We start from the raw sequence: 17,843 nt of genomic DNA, 5'->3' as shown, positions 1-17,843 counted from the left end.
TGTATTTTCCAACACCCCCCACCCCCCCCCCCCCCCCCCAAAAAAAAAAAAGAAAGGCTTGTACGGCATTATATAGAATACACTGATAAATAAATAAATAAAAATCTGTGCTTTCCCACAATGTTCCCTCCTTAGCAATGCTAAACCGACAGACATTTTTTTTCCCAGTCAGAAATTTTTATGCCACTAAAGAGTAAATAAAAACCATCATTTAACACAGCCTTTAATTGATGCAAATACTTTTCTCAGCACCGACTTCTGAGGCGTCCTACAGTGTAGAACTCTAAGAAAAACCACTACCTTTTACTTGTGGTACAGCTTGAACCACGTGATATCGACTGTAATCTCACATTTTTCCTCACGAGTGGTGGTTGTCTCAGAAAAAAACCATATCAGGCTCTTCCGAAGGGTTTCAAATGAGGTTGATAATACAAAGGCGAAACTTTAACTACAGCTCAATTTTATCCCGCAGCTACACAGCAGCGTAGTATATTTCTTTCCGCGCCCAAGTTGTGCAGCTTCTAATGAGCCGTGGGCATTGCTCCAAGTGATAGTCGACAGTACGCTGACTCCGTGGACACGTGAGGCAGAGAATCCGTGATTTCCTGCTCGTAAAAAGGAAATGGCTAAAATGCACCGACAACGAACGTATCAGAAATAGATTGAGCCTTGGAAAAAAATTCTTGTATATCCCACAAACGTCCGTTAGAAAGTTTCAATATCCCAGTCGATCGCGGATCCACACCAGACGACGAAATGCTAGCTCACAGGGGCAGCCCATTAGGTCCATCCATAGAAGGGATGCGAGTGGAAAGAGCGTTCCTTATTTAACTCTGGTATTAGGTGCACCATTCTGATGAAGGTTGGAGGCAATCCACCTTTTCGTTTACCGACCGGTGGGCTCACTTTTAAATCTTTGTTTTTTTTTTTTACTTATGATGAACAATTAAACATTATGTATCAGAGGGTCGGAATGCTCATACATTGCCTACCGACCATGATGATGACGGTTTCCTGAACGAAAGAATCGCTTGCTCAAATTGCAAAAACGCTTCCCCTGCAGTACGGCGCCCACCCTTGCGCGCGTGCGTGCGTGCGTGCGTGCGTGCGTGCGTGCGTGCGTGCGTGCGTGCGTGCGTGCGTGCGTGCGTGCGTGGAAAGAGAGAGAAAGTAAGGGAGGGAAAGAGCAGGCAGTCACGCATGAAGTGAACCCAACAGCCGTGCCCCGACGGTGTAGATTGCCCCATTTGGGTTCGCAGATTAGTGCAGTCAATATTCAGCGTGCTTGGCCTTTATTTGACCTTCCTTATGAGAAATATCCGACTCTTGCAATCACAGTAGCCCATCATGAAAAACCTTCAAAATGACGTCGTTATCTGAATGTCCAGCCGTTCCAGGTGTTTTATGTCAGCTAGCCAGACGCCGAAATGAGAACCAGCCATCAGCGTTTGAAGGCGCCTGTGTGGCGCGGATTTTCTCAGATTTACCCGACGAACACTCCAGCGAACAAAGGTACCTCCGGTAGCGGCAACCACGTATTTGGCTTTAGTCATTACAGAGAGCGGATTTTAAGGATATGGCGCTTGGCGCGCTTCCCGTAGAATGTCTCGATACATACCGCTTTTTAACCTTTCGGATGTTCATGCATAGGCTGGTAAAAAGTGTGATACGTCAAGTACACACTGCCGCCTTTTCTCCTCGCTGCATTATACGTGTGAGGTACCCTTCTATTTTGTTTCCGCATTATTTTCTTTTTCTCGCTTTTGCGACAGTTTCTAACAATGCAGACCAGCCATAATAACGACGTCCTGAACTTTCGGACCACTTACACATGCCTTAATACATGCTTAGCGGAATTACGCCGCTTCCGCTTTCGAAACGGGTCTGTTTTTCAGCACAGACTAGGAGACACTCCGGAGTAGTCCGCGGCTGCCGACACGTCTCAGAACGAAATAAAGCGGGCTTTAAACCTGGCGCAGACGACGACGATCAGCATTGCGTTCAACGAAAACTACGGGCAGGCTGCAAAAACCATCTAGCTTATAATCTACTCTAGAATTGACCATTAGTACGCATGCAGTTCACAAGGGGAATTTTACGTAAACAGTGTTCATTATGGTTCGTTTGCTTTCAACACTCTGAAAGTACACTTCGCTCCTGTCTGGCTCGCAAAAGTTAATATAAAAAAGAGATATTAAGTGGTCGTTATCTCTGGCAAATGAATACAACGTCCCACGATTAAAAAGAGCATCGAAAGGTGAAACCAACTACCTGACCAAACAACTGCCAAGAGCGAGAAATTAGCTATGCATGAAACAAAAACAGAATTAATGAAGCGAGGCAAGTTCAGAAAAATGAAATAAAGGAGGGCCTGATTCGTTAAATTCGCAGGCAGGCACGCAGTGTTACCAGCGTACAAAACAGTTATGTCTAATGGCAGACTACATGGAGAGAACGTACGTACAAGACGGCGACTATTTGTTCAGCTAGCTCCACTTGAAGAAATTTCGATCCCCTTTTCCTTTCCTTATTTAACGACAATCTGTTCCATCTTTTTTTTTCATTCCTTCGTACATTCTTAAATGTAATTTCTTGCTTCTTCTCAAATTTTTTCCCAAGAAGTTATTTTCGAATTCTGCAAGATCATTTGCATGTGCCAAATCGTCTTCTTCTACCGCGAAGCAGCAGTGGATCGACAAGAGGCTACCTTGCCTCTGTATACTATCCTCACTCAACACTTCGTCTGCCTTTTAAGCTATTCACTGTGGTTTGAGCATTCGTTCAGTGTGCGACAGATACTGGGTTCTATCCCCAGCGCTGCTGGGCACCAATCGGTTTTTTAATGGGAACAGGCTTTTCGCTAACCCTGTGATCGGCTTCCTAAAGCTGAAATGCTAAAATATTTGGGTCTTTCTTCCACCCTCTACTTCATCATCAACAGACTGAGCACGCCCACTGCAGGACAGAGGCCTCTCCAATGTCTCTCCAATCAATCCCAGCTGTCTTGAGCCAGCTGCGGCCACCTTATCCCTGGAAACTTTCTAGTCTTTCTAGTCGCTACAACTGCGCGCTTCGCCTCCTCGCCCACCGCTTGACCTTTCGTTGCAGCCGCGTGTTGCCCGCGCCGCAGCCGGCAACCCTCCTCTCCGCATTCCTGCAGGCAGTTTTAACCGCGCCGATTTCCGTCTCCTCCTCCGCCTCCGTGCAGGCAGTGTGCGGACGGCCGTCAAACCAAGCATAACTGAAGCGTTTCGCTTGTATATCCAGGCTTAACCAGAGCTAAGGCACTGCCTAATTTTTCCCCCTTTCGCCAAACCTCGTGCAAACCGAACACGTTCGCCATGGCGCCATTTAACCACATCACCTTAGCGCCATTAAAATTAAATCATTACGAAGATAAATTATGGAAGCTCTGACGGGCGCTTTACTCTTCTGACCGCCTGATGCAGCAGACATGGCTGCCGAAGCGCCAACAACGAAGTTATTACATTTTCAACTAGTTCCAAGCCAAAGTTTCATGCCGCCCGCCGGCTTTGAGGAACCGTTCCGGCCGCCACGTATACAGTTGTTCAACGATCACCAAAATCTCAAAACTCAGGAGTTTTCTCAAATCGCATTTTATTGAAACGTGGCCGCAGCGCCGAGGGCCTATTCTGCAACCTTGGGACCAGTATCAGACCGAGCCGCAAATGCTCTGGTCCGAATGAAAGCTAGAGAGAGCTCAAATTTTTCTGCAAACGTGAGCGCTTGAAAGAGAACTAGAACTGGTATTGATCGCTGGAAGGCTGAAGTATGAAAGAGCTATGCCCAAACACGCAAACTTGGAGATGTTTACAAAGTCGAACATCGTGCTAGTCATATCATTAAAAAAAAATGACGGAGTCCGCAACCGAAGCAAAGCCCTTCAGACCATCCGAACGCAGACCAACGGAACGTAGAAAAGTATTTCGGCTATGTTTGTTTCATAAGATTTTTCACTATAATACACATCCCAGACAGAAACTTCTAACACAACCGTTCTACACTTCATCACGCATTGATCACCGTCACAAGGTAGGAATCCCATTATGTCGAACCAAATACTGCCATGACTCATTCATTCCCAGCACTTATAACTGTTCGAATCACCTTCCTCGTGCCATTGCTGAAATTACAGATGCCGTTGCTTTCCGTACAGCTGCTACTAACCTTTCTTGCTCCAATGTTTAACATACTTTTGCTGTCGTTTTTTGGTGCTTTTGGTTTTTGACAACTGCTGCTTGGCTGTGTTGCAGCTGATTTTGATCTTGTATTTTATATCTTGTTGCGCAGTCGTTAAATTTTATTGTATAATGTCCATTTAGTTTCGTGATATCTTTTTGCTGTGTTGTGTTCACTTTCTTTTGTTTCACCGCCACTCCCCTTTGTAATGCCCTTGGGCCCTGAGCGTAAATAAATAAATATGGTTCAAATTCACAAACGGTCTTCGGAAAGCGCTTGTGGTCTGTGAACTGAACTGGGTTGCCGTTCCGTTATATCTGACGCCGCTACTCAGTCAGTAAATGGCTTTGTGAAAAACGTGAAGCGCTTAGAATGCCCGGCATCCGGCTGGCACAAGCCTGCCGTCTTCCATGTTGCGCCCATTGCTTCTGTGCTCTTAACTCCTCTCCTATAGCTGCTGTCAGCGCAGTTGGAAGAACAAGTAACAACCAGGCGCAGGATGTACTCTCCATGCATCCTATCTCCGCAAACTTCGTAATCGGATTACCTACCTGACTCGACTCCCCAAATTGGGACACAAGTAGTATTCTCCGGACTTCCTTCACAGTAGTACGCCTTGTTGGGTTCCATCTCTAGAATTGAAGCGCTTACTATCCTACAATGTCACTCACTGTAGAAACACACGTGCAGTTAGCCGAATTATCTGGCGTTAGGTCGAACCTGACCCTGCTCCTACGCCAACGCTAAACTCAGTGCCTGGCTGCAGAAGATAAGATGTTTTTAAAGAGTTCTTCCAAAACGTCGCCACATTAACAGGAAAGTTCAGTAAGAACGGATTAGCATGAATGCATGAGAAACGTTGTTAGGAGCATGCGAGGCGGAGATTCGTTGAGTAGAAAGAATGGGAATTTGTTTCGTTGTTTAGGAGAGGATTCAGCCATGTAAAATTTTATGCGCTTGAAGATATATGCCATTTTGAATGTTGGTCAAATGTTTAGGGGAAACCTCCCTTATTACTCCCTTATTACAAATCTACTCCACCTTGAAAGTACACTGTTCCCACTTCGAGTTATTGATCAATTCGCTCTCGCCCTACCATAAGCTTGCCGTCCCGGTTAGCTCAATTGGTAGAGCGACTGCTCTGGTGAAGCGGTGGTCCCGGGTTCGAACCCCGGACCAGGACAAACTTTTCTTTAACTGCGAAGTTTCTCAGAAAGCTGCATAGCTTTCCTTTGTAGCCGTATGGCTGCGCTTGGGTGGATGTCAACGAGTAATTACTCCCTTATTACATTTTGAATGTTCTCAAAGCAGCGTTTGTTTCACGTTAAGAATGCCGTATTATTTGGTGAGTTTGTGAAAGACGTCGAGGGGATCATCACTGAATGTTTCGCAGCGCTGTAGGCACAGAAGTAACGAAGAATTAAGAGTAAAATCGATTAAGTTCGAATGAAAATATGAACGGTGACACTCACGCTGTTTCGAAACCGGCGAAACATGAAACGGTGACTGACTGTAGCAACGAAAGGTTTTACAGAAAATTGTGTCAGAATTTAAAGCGGTGCATGGTATTCCTTCCTAGCTAGGGCGCCTGCGCGCGCACGCAACGGCTTCGAGAGGCGGCGACGCATCTTCCGCGTTTGGTCCGGCGGCGGAGACGGACATTTTTTGCTCCGCAGACGCAAACGTTCCTCTCACTCTGCTTCCTTTTGTTGCGTTAGCAACACTACACAAGGCTTTCGCTTCGTCGCGTAGCCGATGGCCGATAGGCACGAATGGCCTTGAACAGCCGTTTCCTAGCAACCGTTTCAGCCAAGCTCCGCCAGGTGGCGTCGCCGTCGTCGGCGCCGCGCCGCTACCGCGCGCGTAGTTGCTCGCTCCCGTGAGATGCGTGCTCTCCCCCGAGGTAGAGGGTGAGGACTCAGGAGGTGGCTCTTCGCGGGGTTATATGTGCGCTTCGCCTCGGTGGAATCTCAATTGTCGCTATGGAGAGCGCTAAATAGAAGCAATGGCGACGGGACCAAGCCAGAGAGAAACAGCGCGCTCGAGAGACAGCTGGAGAACGCGCTGCACGACTCGAAAAGCGTTGCAGCTAACGCAACTGACCAGGCTTAGCCAGAGCTAAACCATTCCTATTTTTTTTTAAGGGTGGCTTGAGCGGCGTTGTGTGACAGGTTCGCAGTGTGTGGGGGCACCTGCGGTGGCATCCCCTGTTTTAGCCGGTCGGTCACATGGCAACAGTGCTGTTCTCCTCGCCTGCCCATGTGAATGTGGCCAAGCTGAAGTTACACTGCCGCCGTTCTGCGACACCCTCCGCTCCGAGGTGCCCCGTCTAAATACCGCACAACGACCAGGCTGGCGAAAGGCTGCGAAGTGACACGTTCTCCCCATTTTCAGAATGATTGCACTCGGGACAGAGACTTTGTCAGACACGCCTCTTTAAGCGCCTGATTGAGGTGTTCGAAACACATTAAATCAAAAACTTGGCTGTCACTTTTGTGGTAAACTAGGATCTGACAAATATGTCAAGACAAGAAATCGATAAGTGTAAGTCGCAAAAACCCCTTTATAATTAACGCAGTAGTTACTCAGAATACTCTGCATAACATCTGCCTTGGAACGCATCAGAACAACTGCAATGTTAAAATGACTACTGATTTCATAGATAGTCCTGCAGAGCCTATTAACTAAAACACCGCAGAGCCAAAGCCCCTCAATACTTTTTGAGGGACTCTGGCAGAGCAGTTAACTGCGAAATGAAGGTATTGATGGGAGCTTTGGTCCATCGTTACAAGCATCACTAGATGGTTTTCTGAGGGCTGTCTGTAATTCATGCTTGAATAAAAACGTAAGATCAACAGAGGAAGTTAGTCGCTTATGAGCACAGAAAACGGCAGGCACTGAAAATATCCGTGCAGCAGCTATCGCCCACATTCTTCTTTACACCTTTATGACAAGAAAATGCATTGTGAGGAGATAAAGCTCTATATTTAAAGACCTGCTCGAGATTTGACCCCTTGATATAAGTAACAGATAACTTGTCTATATTATTATACATTGTGCAACTCAAAAGCTGAACTTAGATGACTTACAAAATAAAATACTGTCAGCCTATCTGACCAGTATTTATAAAGCAATGAGACACATATTCGTTGAACTTTAATCCGATTAAATGCATTTGTGTTTTCTTTGAATGGAGAGCTAACAGTCACACATGATCCTCACGAATACTTGAATCACGGCGCTTATAAATTTCGTCGGTTGGCTTTATCCTACTCTTTGTACCTCTTTTTCTTTGTCAGGCTTCTTTGGCGTTGATCCTACTCATTCCCTTGCAAAGCTCCTAAGAACTCCTACGCCCCCACGTTCGTCTTATGTTTTCTTATCTTCGCGTTCAGAGGCCAGTGAAATACACCTGCACATCAGCTCTTAAAGGTGCACTAAATAGGAATCTGAACTCGCCTTTTTGCCGCGGGAACTCGATTTACACGTTCCAAGCGTTCTTAGAAGCTTCGAATTATATTGCTGTGCGGCCGATTTCTCTAATTTAAATCATATCAAAAGTCCCATTTCCCGCCTTTTTTTTTTCTACTCTCCGCTGGCGGTAGGAGGATTCAACTAACGCGTGGAGTGCCTTTCGGGCCGTCGCAAGGCAGCTCTCTTTCGCTTTTATTTTGGTTTTTGTTTTAGGTTTCCGTGAATAAATAGATCCAGTCAGTGACTACATAGCTTCAACTTAAAACGGAAATAGAAATACGCATGGACCCTTTGCTTTCGCCGATCGGTAGGTATCACTCCACCGATGGCAGAGCGGCAAGCTGTCGCAGGACTGGCTGAAAGATTGGTTGAATCCTTCTGCCGTCAGCGGTGAGTTCAAAAAAAAAAAGGTGGTAGCCCGGATGTTTAATCCGATGTAAATTAGGGAAATCGGCCATACGGGACAATAGTTCGAATTTTGTAAGAATGCTCGGAACGTGTAGATCGAGTTCCCGCGGTAAAAAGACGAGTTCAGATTCCTCTTTAGTGCACTTTTAATACTGGGAAGATCTAGAAAGGCAGCCTAACATCTGCAAAAAAAAAAAAGGAAAAAGAGAACGTAATGCACTCAGCGCTGTTCATTTATGTCTCACTTACGATACACCCACAGTTCGCTATAGCTGCGAACAAGAACGCATTCGCTCTGAGCAACGTGCGTGCTCGTTCAGCGTAACATTCCTAGATGGCGCCCCAAATGCTTGACCGCCCCCTCCAATTCGCCTCTGGGATTGTGTTGGCCTCTGACGAAATGGGATTCGGTGCAGCTTCTTTTACGCTTCTTCGCCACCTTTTACCATTTAAAGAACAAAAAAAAAGTTGAACGCCGTATCCGTACTGCGGAACAAAGCCGCTGCGACGCTTCTCTGGAAGATATCGCTCCGTAGCCGACGGCAAGGGATTATGGAAACTGGACAGGGGAGAACGAGCCGTCGTTCCCCAGAAATGCGATTACGTAAGCAATGAAAAGAAAAAAACAAAGGGCGCAGAATACATAACAAAACAGAATGCGTGGGATAGATGCGTTCAGGGAAAACGGAAGAAAGGGAGATGGAAGGAGGGCAACGACGATGCGGCTTCTTTCGCCGAAGTTTCGTACTTACGCGTATTCGTCTTTATCTCTTGCTTTCTCCCTATCTTGATGTGGACGTCGCCCTTCATTCAAAAGCAAGAGTTTAAAAGTACAAAAAGAAAGCACTGGCAGCAGGCCGGCGTGCGATTACGAATAATTGGCTCAAAATGCTGGTCCGCCTAAAACAACCGAGGAACAAAATAATATAACAACTGGTTAAAGACAAAATGGATGCCCAGTTTTCCAGAAATAGCGCGCGGATGAAAAGCTTCAGAGTGAAATGCGAAGAACACAACCAAGTGTAACTAACTGGTTTTACAGGAAGCGACGGAATGAAGCCTTTAAGGCAAATTTGTTTTATTTTTTCACTAACGCGTTTCATCACCGTATCTGCTGCATATTGTATGGTTGACGCGTTTACCAGGTAGAGGGAAAGTGCAAACGCGCCTGTCCTAATTTGTCGAATATATTATCTCACTCTTCGTCCGCTCAGTTCTCTGTCATGTTTGTTTTCTGACTAAAGTGTTTCTTGACCTGGGGTCATAAAGGAAGAAAAAAAATCAGTAGCCGGCCTTCATTAAACCCTTAGCCGACCTTTTTCAGCCACTTCTGTATATTTGTTCTCTTCATAGTGGCTAATTAACGCGAAGTCTGTCGTCCATATTACAACGCTAGACTCCGGTGTCAGCTCTGACGATCACTTACTGCAGAATGGCACTTCGCGCAAGTGCCTATTACCTCTTTTCTAAAAAACAGATAACCATCTAACTTTACCTCGGCTTGTTTTCCAAAAAGAAAGCCCTGCAGGGAATCAAGAGTGAAAACTGTTAATACCACACCGACTGGACCTGGGAACCTGTCTAAAGGCCCTCGACGGCGCAGAGAGCACGAATATCAACTAAATATAAAGCAGAAGAGTGTTCTAAACAAGGCTGGCAGTTGCAAAGAGAGTTGTAAAGCTTTGTCCACAAATGCGCTGTCCCGCTCAATATCACTTGCAACGCGTCCGAAGTGAGCCAACTGTGCTTGCTTCGATTTGTAGTAAATCAATGCGTCTTCGCACAGGGACACCAGCTTGTACAACCATTCAATGTTCTTTGCGTCAATGGCGTCAATTTGTATCGCCACTGGTCTCGCATTGCTTCGTGAACAGAGCCACATCTCGTGTGTATATCACAGAGACAAAAACATTTGAGAGGCTCGAAATTAGCCAATTGGTTCAAAAACATGGATATTTTCATAAGCGGAAAGAGCTCGACTACACATTATTGAAACACAAGACACGGAACTGATGCACACCATGTTCTTTTTTTTAATACAGTGGTGAGCTTTCGGCTCTTACAGAAACTGTGACCTGAGAGCTAATTCCCCAGAAAGATGTCTCATGAAGACAGAAAGCTGAAAAGATTGGCTCGTTAGACACACATAGCTGAAACGGTAAACGCAGGTATATTAGGAAACTTGCCTCTCTACTAATAAAGTTCATTTTAAGTTGTGAACTACAACTGGCCTAAGAAAATGTATTTGTTGGAAAGTTGATGCATAATTTGTAAGTGTGCTTTTTTGTAATTCTAGAGACGGTTTTAAATTGCTGCATTAATAAGTGTGTGCGTGTGTGTGCCAATGTTTTTTTGGCGGCGGACGTAGTAGACGTATAATGAAGTTTGTATGGACGAAACAGTCTCTCAGCCCCCGCCTTAGCTTGTAATGTTTAGAAAATATTATAAAATAAATCCTTTTAGTTAATTAAGTGTACATATCAGCAAATGAAACACTGCCAGCCTGCACGGAGAAAGTGTAGTCTAATTTTCTTTTCTCTGTGAACAAAGCAAACTCTGTGCTTGCTCTTCATTGTATTATGCTCATTTATTTGTTTTTCACGCACTCACAGCCGACGTATCTTAAGGGAGGCGCGCTTCAATCTTTGCCGGACGCATAGTATGCAGAAAGGGCGGATCTACATTAGGATCTACATTGCGCTCTTTCTGTCTTCTGCTCTTTCCTGTGTATGTTTTGCGCAACGCCATCCCAAGAAAGCTATGCACCAACTCGCCCAGCAAGAAGTTCTTCCACATTAGGGACAAAAATAAAAAATATGAATATTCATTACAGGTATTAATTAGCTGTCTGTCCAAATTAATCAAATAAAATAAGATAGTAACGTTTATTGCAATGGTAAAAAAACAAAAAAACGTGTTCGCGCCAGCTAAAGATAACTGTTGTACAACTCTGCTATTATACCGAGCAGAATATGATCAACTACCCTTTCTTCGCAGCGCCGCCGTGGTGGCTCAGTGGTTACGGCGTTCGGCTGCTGACCCGAAAGACGCGGGTTCGACCCCGGCCGCGGCGGTGGAATTTCCATGGAGGCGAAATTCTAGGGGCCCGTGTACTGTGCGATGTCAGTGCACGTTTAAGAACCCCAGGTGGTCGAAATTTCCGGAGCCCTCCACTACGGCGTCCCTCATAGCCTGAGTCGCTTTGGGACGTTAAACCCCGTAAACCAAACCAAACCAAACCTTTCTTCGCACGGAAGCAACTTTAACCGCGCTCACGTTTCGAATTGAACAAAAAGAGAGAGAGAGAGAAAAGGACGGAAAGGCAGGGAGGTTAACCAGGCGATGCCCAGTTGGCTACCCTACACTTGGGGAGGGGAACAAAGGGGAAAAAAGGAAAAAGAGCGGCAAGAAATGAGTCTGTGAAGTGTCCATCGACCACTATGTCACAGGGACAGAGGGCGCGCACAGAAAACTTAGATTATAGGCGGGAATGCAACCCCGAGTCCCTTAGGAAATTCAGGAGCGCTTTCACCGCTTTCCGTTGTCTGGAAGGTTGAGTCCAAGGCCCCAGAACGTTAGACTCTGTTAAAGGACGCGAGTCCAAGCGGAGCAGAGAAACACTTAGGACACCGCGCTCTCGCTCAAAACGAGGGCAGTCACAGAGGAGGTGGCTGATCGTTTCGTCACAACCGCACTGGTCACACGCAGGAGAGTCAGCCATTGTGATCAGATGGGAATAGGCGTTTGTGAACGCCACTCCCAGCCACAGGCGGCACAACAGCGTAGTTTCACCGCGGGGGAGGCCGAATGGTATGTGATGTTGGAGCAAGAGGTTGAAGTGATGCGAGCGGGGTGACCAACCTCCAGGGGCAGACCACGACGTTACAGTCAGGTTTCGGGCGAGCAGTTGAAGGTGCCTTGCTGCGTCAGCTCTTGTCAGTGGTATGCGGACAGTGTTGGTTGTATCGTGAGCCGATCGAGCAGCATCATCAGCTAAGGCGTTACCAACAATGCCGCTATGGCCTGGTACCCACTGGAAGATGATTTCATGATCTTGTTCGATTGCCTGGTGGTGCAGATATCGTATCTCCGCTGTAAGTTGCTCATGGTCGCTATGTCTCAAGGCAGATTGAAGACATTGTAGGGCAGCTTTTGAATCACAGAAAACAGCCCATTTTTGAGGTGATTGTTGTGAGATATACTGTACTGCCGCAAGAAGCGCAGCCAACTCTGCTCCAGTAGAGGTAGTCCGATGCGAAATTAGTTGGTGAATTTGAGTCTGTCGCGCAGGAACGACCACAGCGCAAGCAGAACTAGTAGAGGTTACTGATCCATCCGTATAGACGTGAGTGCGGTCCGAATATTCGAAGTGGAGCATGGACAGTGTCAGTTGCTTAATGGCTGGCGTCGATAAATTTGACTTCTTCGCTATCCCCGGAATAGCAAGGCGCACACATGGGAGCCGCATACACCACAGAGGAGAGGGAGGTAGTGCTGCCGGGGTGAACTGTTGTGGGATCGACGACTGTTGCGTCGTTATCACCTTTGCAAATGCAGAATGTGGTCTCTGCAGTGGCAGAGGCGCAAGGTGATGCTGTGGAATCCTTGAGATATGACGTATGTGCATTCGCAAGCAGTCTAGGACAATATAAGTAGAGATCGGGTGGTCTTTGGCGAGTGCAATGCTACCCATTGTTGATGCGCTCCGAGGTAGACCTAGGCATGTGCGAAGGGCCTGACCCTGCACTGACTGGAGGGCACGCATGTTAGTTTTGCACGTGTTTGAGAGTACAGGTGTACTGTACCGCAAGCATCCGACAAATAGAGCTCTGTACAACTCCAGCATTGACTGGACCGACGAGCCCCAAGATTTTCCACCTAGAAATCGCAGTAAATGAGCGATAGATGTTAGCTTTTTTTTCAGTAGAGTGCAATGCGGGCTCCATGATAAATTGCGGTCGATCAGGATCCCTAGGAAACGATGAGTTTTGCTGTAAGAAATGACTTGACCGTCGATGCGTACCGGATATGGAGTCATACATTTACGTGTAAATGCCACTAGCGCGCACTTTTCTGGTGAAACGCTGAGACCTTGCTTCTGGAGATAGGAAGAAGTGATCGATGCTGCCCGCTGAAGTCTTGCACGCACCTGGGGACGCGTCACAGAGGAGGCCCAAATGCAGATGTCATCGGCGTACATACACATCTGGACGGTGTTGGGGAGATTCTCAGGGAGGGCGATGAGAGTCAGATTAAACAATGTAGGGCTAAGGACACCGCCCTGGGGCACGCCACGGTAGGTGTAATGCTCAGGCGTCGGGCCATCTTCACATTGGATAAAAAATGATCTTTTGGACAGATAGCTCTCTATCCACGCAAACATCCGACCACCGATGCCCACAGTTTCCAGCGCATCAAGGATGGCCTCATGGGTCACGTTGTCGTAGGCACCTTTTACATCCAGAAAGAGTGCCGCTGACAAACGTTTCAAGCGCTTCTGCTGTTGAACCGTGGATACGAGATCAACGACGTTGTCAATAGAAGAGCGACCCCGCCTGAAGCCGGCCATAGCGTCGGGGTATATATTGTAGTGTTCGAGGTACCACTCAAGGCGCGACAAAATCATTTTCTCCATGACCTTTCCTACGCAACTGGCCAAAGCTATTGGCCTAAACGACGAGAGCTCGAGTGGAGATTTCCCTGGTTTTAGTAGGGGTATCAATCGACTCGATTTCCATTCTTGAGGAACAGCACCGTCGAGCCAAGAGTCGTTGTAACGTTTGAGGAGCTCTTCTCGCGCGTCGTGGCCAAGGTGGGACAGCGCAGCATATGTGATTCCATCTGGCCCTGGTGAAGACGAACGCCGACATCCTGCAAGAGCAGCGTCGAGTTCCTCGCGAGAAAAAAGGACATCCATGGCTGAGACCCGTGAGGTAGGAGGAACACGCCGGGAACTCGAAGCAGTTGGTACACCAGCAATTTTCCTGCAGTAGTCCGTTGCTACCTCAGACTGCTGTCGATCTTGATAGACAGCCAACGCATAGAAGGGTTGTCTTTGCTGCGGAAGCGTACGGAGGCCCCGCACAGTACGCCATATAAGGGACATGGGCTTGCGGGGATCCAAGTGCTGACAAAAGGACCTCCAGCGCTGATTCGCCAGCTGATCCATTCTTCGTTTGATTTTTTTCTGCGTACGTCTCGCCTCCCGTAGATCATTTAAGCACTTGGTTCGTCTGTATCGCTTTTCTGCTCGCCGCCGAAGAGCACGCAGGCGTTCTAGTTCAATATCAAAATCACTGCGTATTCTTGAGGACGTGATGTGACTTCTCGCAACGTTCATAGCATTAGCTATAGTGTGCTCCAGCCTGCCAGTGAGGGCTTCTTTGCTCGTCTCTTCCATATGTTTTCGAAATACTGCCCAGTCAATTCGCGCGAGTTGGGTTGGGGAGGACGCACCAAGGCCGCTTATTTTGAGGTAGGTAGGAATGTGGCCACTTCCATGGGTCTCCACATCACAGAACCAGCGAACACTCCGGTGCAACGACCTAGAAACTAATGTCAGGTCCAGGCAGCTGCTGTAGTTACAGCCGCGCAGGTATGTCGGACTGCCGTCATTCATAACATACAGATCATTGTCGGATGCAAATAACGCCAGATGTCTTCCTTTGGCGTTAATTCTGGTGCTTCCCCATAGCAAATGGTGGGCGTTAAAATCGCCAGTAATGATCCAAGGAGCACGGGTTTCTTCCATGATGGCTTTCAGCCTTTCGCAGTCTAATTGAGAGGAGGGTGACACATAAGCTGCAATCAGTGTGAATTCTAGCGTTTTTGTCTTGATTAAGAAACACGCGTATTGATTGTCATTGTGAGGTGGAACTGGGCAGCAAACATACGTCATGTCAGTGCGGAGGTATACCAAGACTTGGCTGCGTTCCCCGCATGTAGGGGCGAAGAAAGATTCGTACCCGGAGAGCCTGATTGCTTCTGATAATTTGGGCTCGCAGATTACCAATATCGGGAAGTAGTTAGTGAATACGTAAGGACGAAAACTTGACATTCGCGACCTCAGACCTCTTGCGTTCCATTGGAAGATTGTGGCGCCTCTGACTTCCTCACGAAAGGAGGGAAGGTGGCCAGCCATTATGGATTAAAGTCCTTGAAGTGCTGAACCCAGGGAGTCCAGCACTAGTAAAACGCTTCGAGCAGTTGGGGATTGCAGAGCCTGTAGGATGGGCCGAATTGCGTTGACCACGGTCTTTAAAATCACGAGGGTTTGGCGGTCTTGCTCCGGGAGCCCGTCTGCAGCGGCCGACGTGCTCGGCGATGGGAGCTTACGTGGAGGGGCCTCAGGAGGGCATAATGGCGGAAGCGCTGGCCAAGGATCGGAACGTGATGACATCTGGCCACCCTTGTCCACAGAGGGCGGACGGAGCACACTGGGGCGAGGAGGAACAGGAGGTGGAGGAGGGTGAGCAGGAGGCGCCAACAGCGCGTCGTTGCGGCTGTCATTCGCAGCAGCCTGTCTGGATTTCCTCTTGCGTCGGGCACGTCTCTTGCGAACGATCGCGGCGGCTTCGCGGTGCGTCGAGCTGTCTCGGACCATTTGTCTTAGGACAGCACGCTCTGCTTTTAGCCGCGGGCAGTCTCTAGATGAGGCGTCATGGGGACCGTTGCAGTTTGAACACCTGAGAATTTGTGCTATGCATGTCTCAGAATCATGAGGCTCGGCACACCGGGAACACACACTCGCGTTGGCGCAGACTCCGCTAACATGGCCCAGTTTCATACAATTCGTGCATTGTAGGGGCTTTGGTATGAATGGCCGTACTGCGTGACGCAAAAAGCCCTACCTTCACATGTGACGGAAGGCTGTCGCCTTTGAAGACAATCTTGACACAGCGAGATTTCCCAAGACGTGAAACTCGGAGAATCACGGTGCCTTCGTTTCCTGGCTTCACAAGTATGGGCAGATCTTCTTGCGTGATCGTCTCATCGACGTCATAGATGACGCCAGAAGAAACGTCCTCGCCGAGCGGGATAACTGTACGGACCGACATGCCTCCGAGTTCAGTGATGGCCCGCAGTGATTCGAGTGCTGGCGCATGATGGACGTCAACAGCAACAACGTTTTTGCGCGAGTTCACGCGAACGTCTTTAATTTCGTTCGGCACAAGGGCCTCAAGTTGCATTGAGACAGCTTGCCTGTTAAGCCGCCTCATGTTGTGGGATCGATGCGCAGGCAGGATGAGAATAGTATGCTTCGATGCTTGGCCAGGTGTCTTCACCGTGGACTGGCTCGATGAGGAGCTGGCTCTTAATAGTCTTCTTTTGGTCCTGCGGCTGAGGTATGTCTCAAATTCACCTTCGGTACTGTCCTCGCTGAAGTACTCTATGGCATCCTCGCTGTCGGGGTCACTGGGAAGGCTGCAACGCTTCCTCGAAGAACTCGAGGAAGGTGCCGGCAGTCTGGTCGGATGCCCAGGAGGATCCACATCCATCGCCGTATGATGGGGGCGGCGTCCCCGCAATACACACACAAAATACACTAAAAACGCTGGAGACAGATAGAAAGCGATGCCACAAGGATGCACTTCGTCGTCTTCGTCCTCGAATTGAACAAAATCTTAATGCAAGGAAGGACATGTCAGCGAAGCGGTCATCGTTATTAGAAACCGACTTGTGGAGTGGAAGACAAAAAAACGCGCCCTTTGCGATGATCGGCCTAAAAAACGACAAGTGCAGCGCGGACTCAGCGCAATGCAGTGGCCGGGTACTAACTCTCTTCGCGTGGGCAACCCGCGAGATCCTCTCATTTTATTCTCGCTTTTTGCGAGTGCGGTGAATTATCTTTTTTTTTCTTAATTTTGAGGTTGCCGAAAATTGAGGCGATGTTTCGTGAATGTTCGCGGTGAGTTCAAACATGCCGGGCGGCAAAGAGTACAAGCTTTGCCTAGTTTCTCTGCCTAGAGTGAAACTAATGACAGAACAGAAGCCGGTGTCTGCGAAAGCAGTGGCTGAAGTTCATGCGATGCAAGCCAACCTTCATCACTGCTAAGCAGCGCGAAGGCAGGAAAGAGACACGACGCGAGCGCTGACTTCCAAATGTTCATTTCTTGAGGTCGCCACGTGTATATGCACACAGAAAGCGCCGGCATGAACAGTCTGGATAACTGACACGCAAGTGCAACAGCTCAGCTCTTTGCTGACTGCTGCCAACCAGCTAAGGACGTGAGTTCTTTTCTTGATAGTGCGAGCGACGCCACGCTCACACGCCTGTTTCCCACCCGTTAAATATTCGTTGCCTCGACAATTTCTCTGAATCGCTGGTCATTGTGGCGGTCGATAATCCGACTTTCTTCGAACAAAGCCACGCGTGGCCTGGAAAGGCTCCGTCGCCTAGCCTGCAGTTCTTTGTTTTTGTGATAGGGTTTAAAGGCTCAGAGCTACTCAGGCTATGAGGGACGCCGTATTGGAGGACTCCGGAATTAATTTCGATGCACTGACATCGCACAGCACACGGGCCTCTAGCATTTCGCCTCCATCTAAATGCGACCGCCGCGGCCTGCATCGAACCCGCGTCTTTCGGGTCAGCAGCCGCGCACCATAACCACTGAGCCTCCGCGGCGCCTCTTGAAGTTCTTTAAAGGACTAGCGTCACATGGGTTACCCTCCGCCATTTTCTTTCCTCGGAAAACAATTTTCCAGTTTTTTTATATTAGTTAATCAGCCTGCTAGTTAGCAATTCTTAGCTTTCTTCTGAA

General features: G+C 48.0%; 2 protein-coding genes and 1 non-coding gene across 3 annotated transcripts in view; 2 read left to right on the top strand and 1 right to left on the bottom strand.

The window, feature by feature from the left end:
* The window catches only part of LOC149331073 (galanin receptor 2a-like), a 207,744-nt gene that overhangs the window by 76,635 nt on the left and 113,266 nt on the right, over positions 1-17,843 (bottom strand). The window lies entirely within an intron of this gene.
* The window catches only part of LOC149331074 (uncharacterized), a 437,932-nt gene that overhangs the window by 392,242 nt on the left and 27,847 nt on the right, over positions 1-17,843 (top strand). The window lies entirely within an intron of this gene.
* Positions 5,310-5,383, top strand: TRNAT-GGU (transfer RNA threonine (anticodon GGU)). Its single transcript has one exon. It is a non-coding gene; the product is annotated as a tRNA-Thr (tRNA).

The sequence above is a fragment of the Amblyomma mixtum genome, chromosome 9 (assembly GCF_055824585.1).
Source record: "Amblyomma mixtum isolate Tamu chromosome 9, ASM5582458v1, whole genome shotgun sequence".
NCBI classification, from domain to species: Eukaryota; Metazoa; Arthropoda; class Arachnida; order Ixodida; family Ixodidae; genus Amblyomma; species Amblyomma mixtum.
This window is presented reverse-complemented; position numbering and strand designations above follow the sequence as displayed.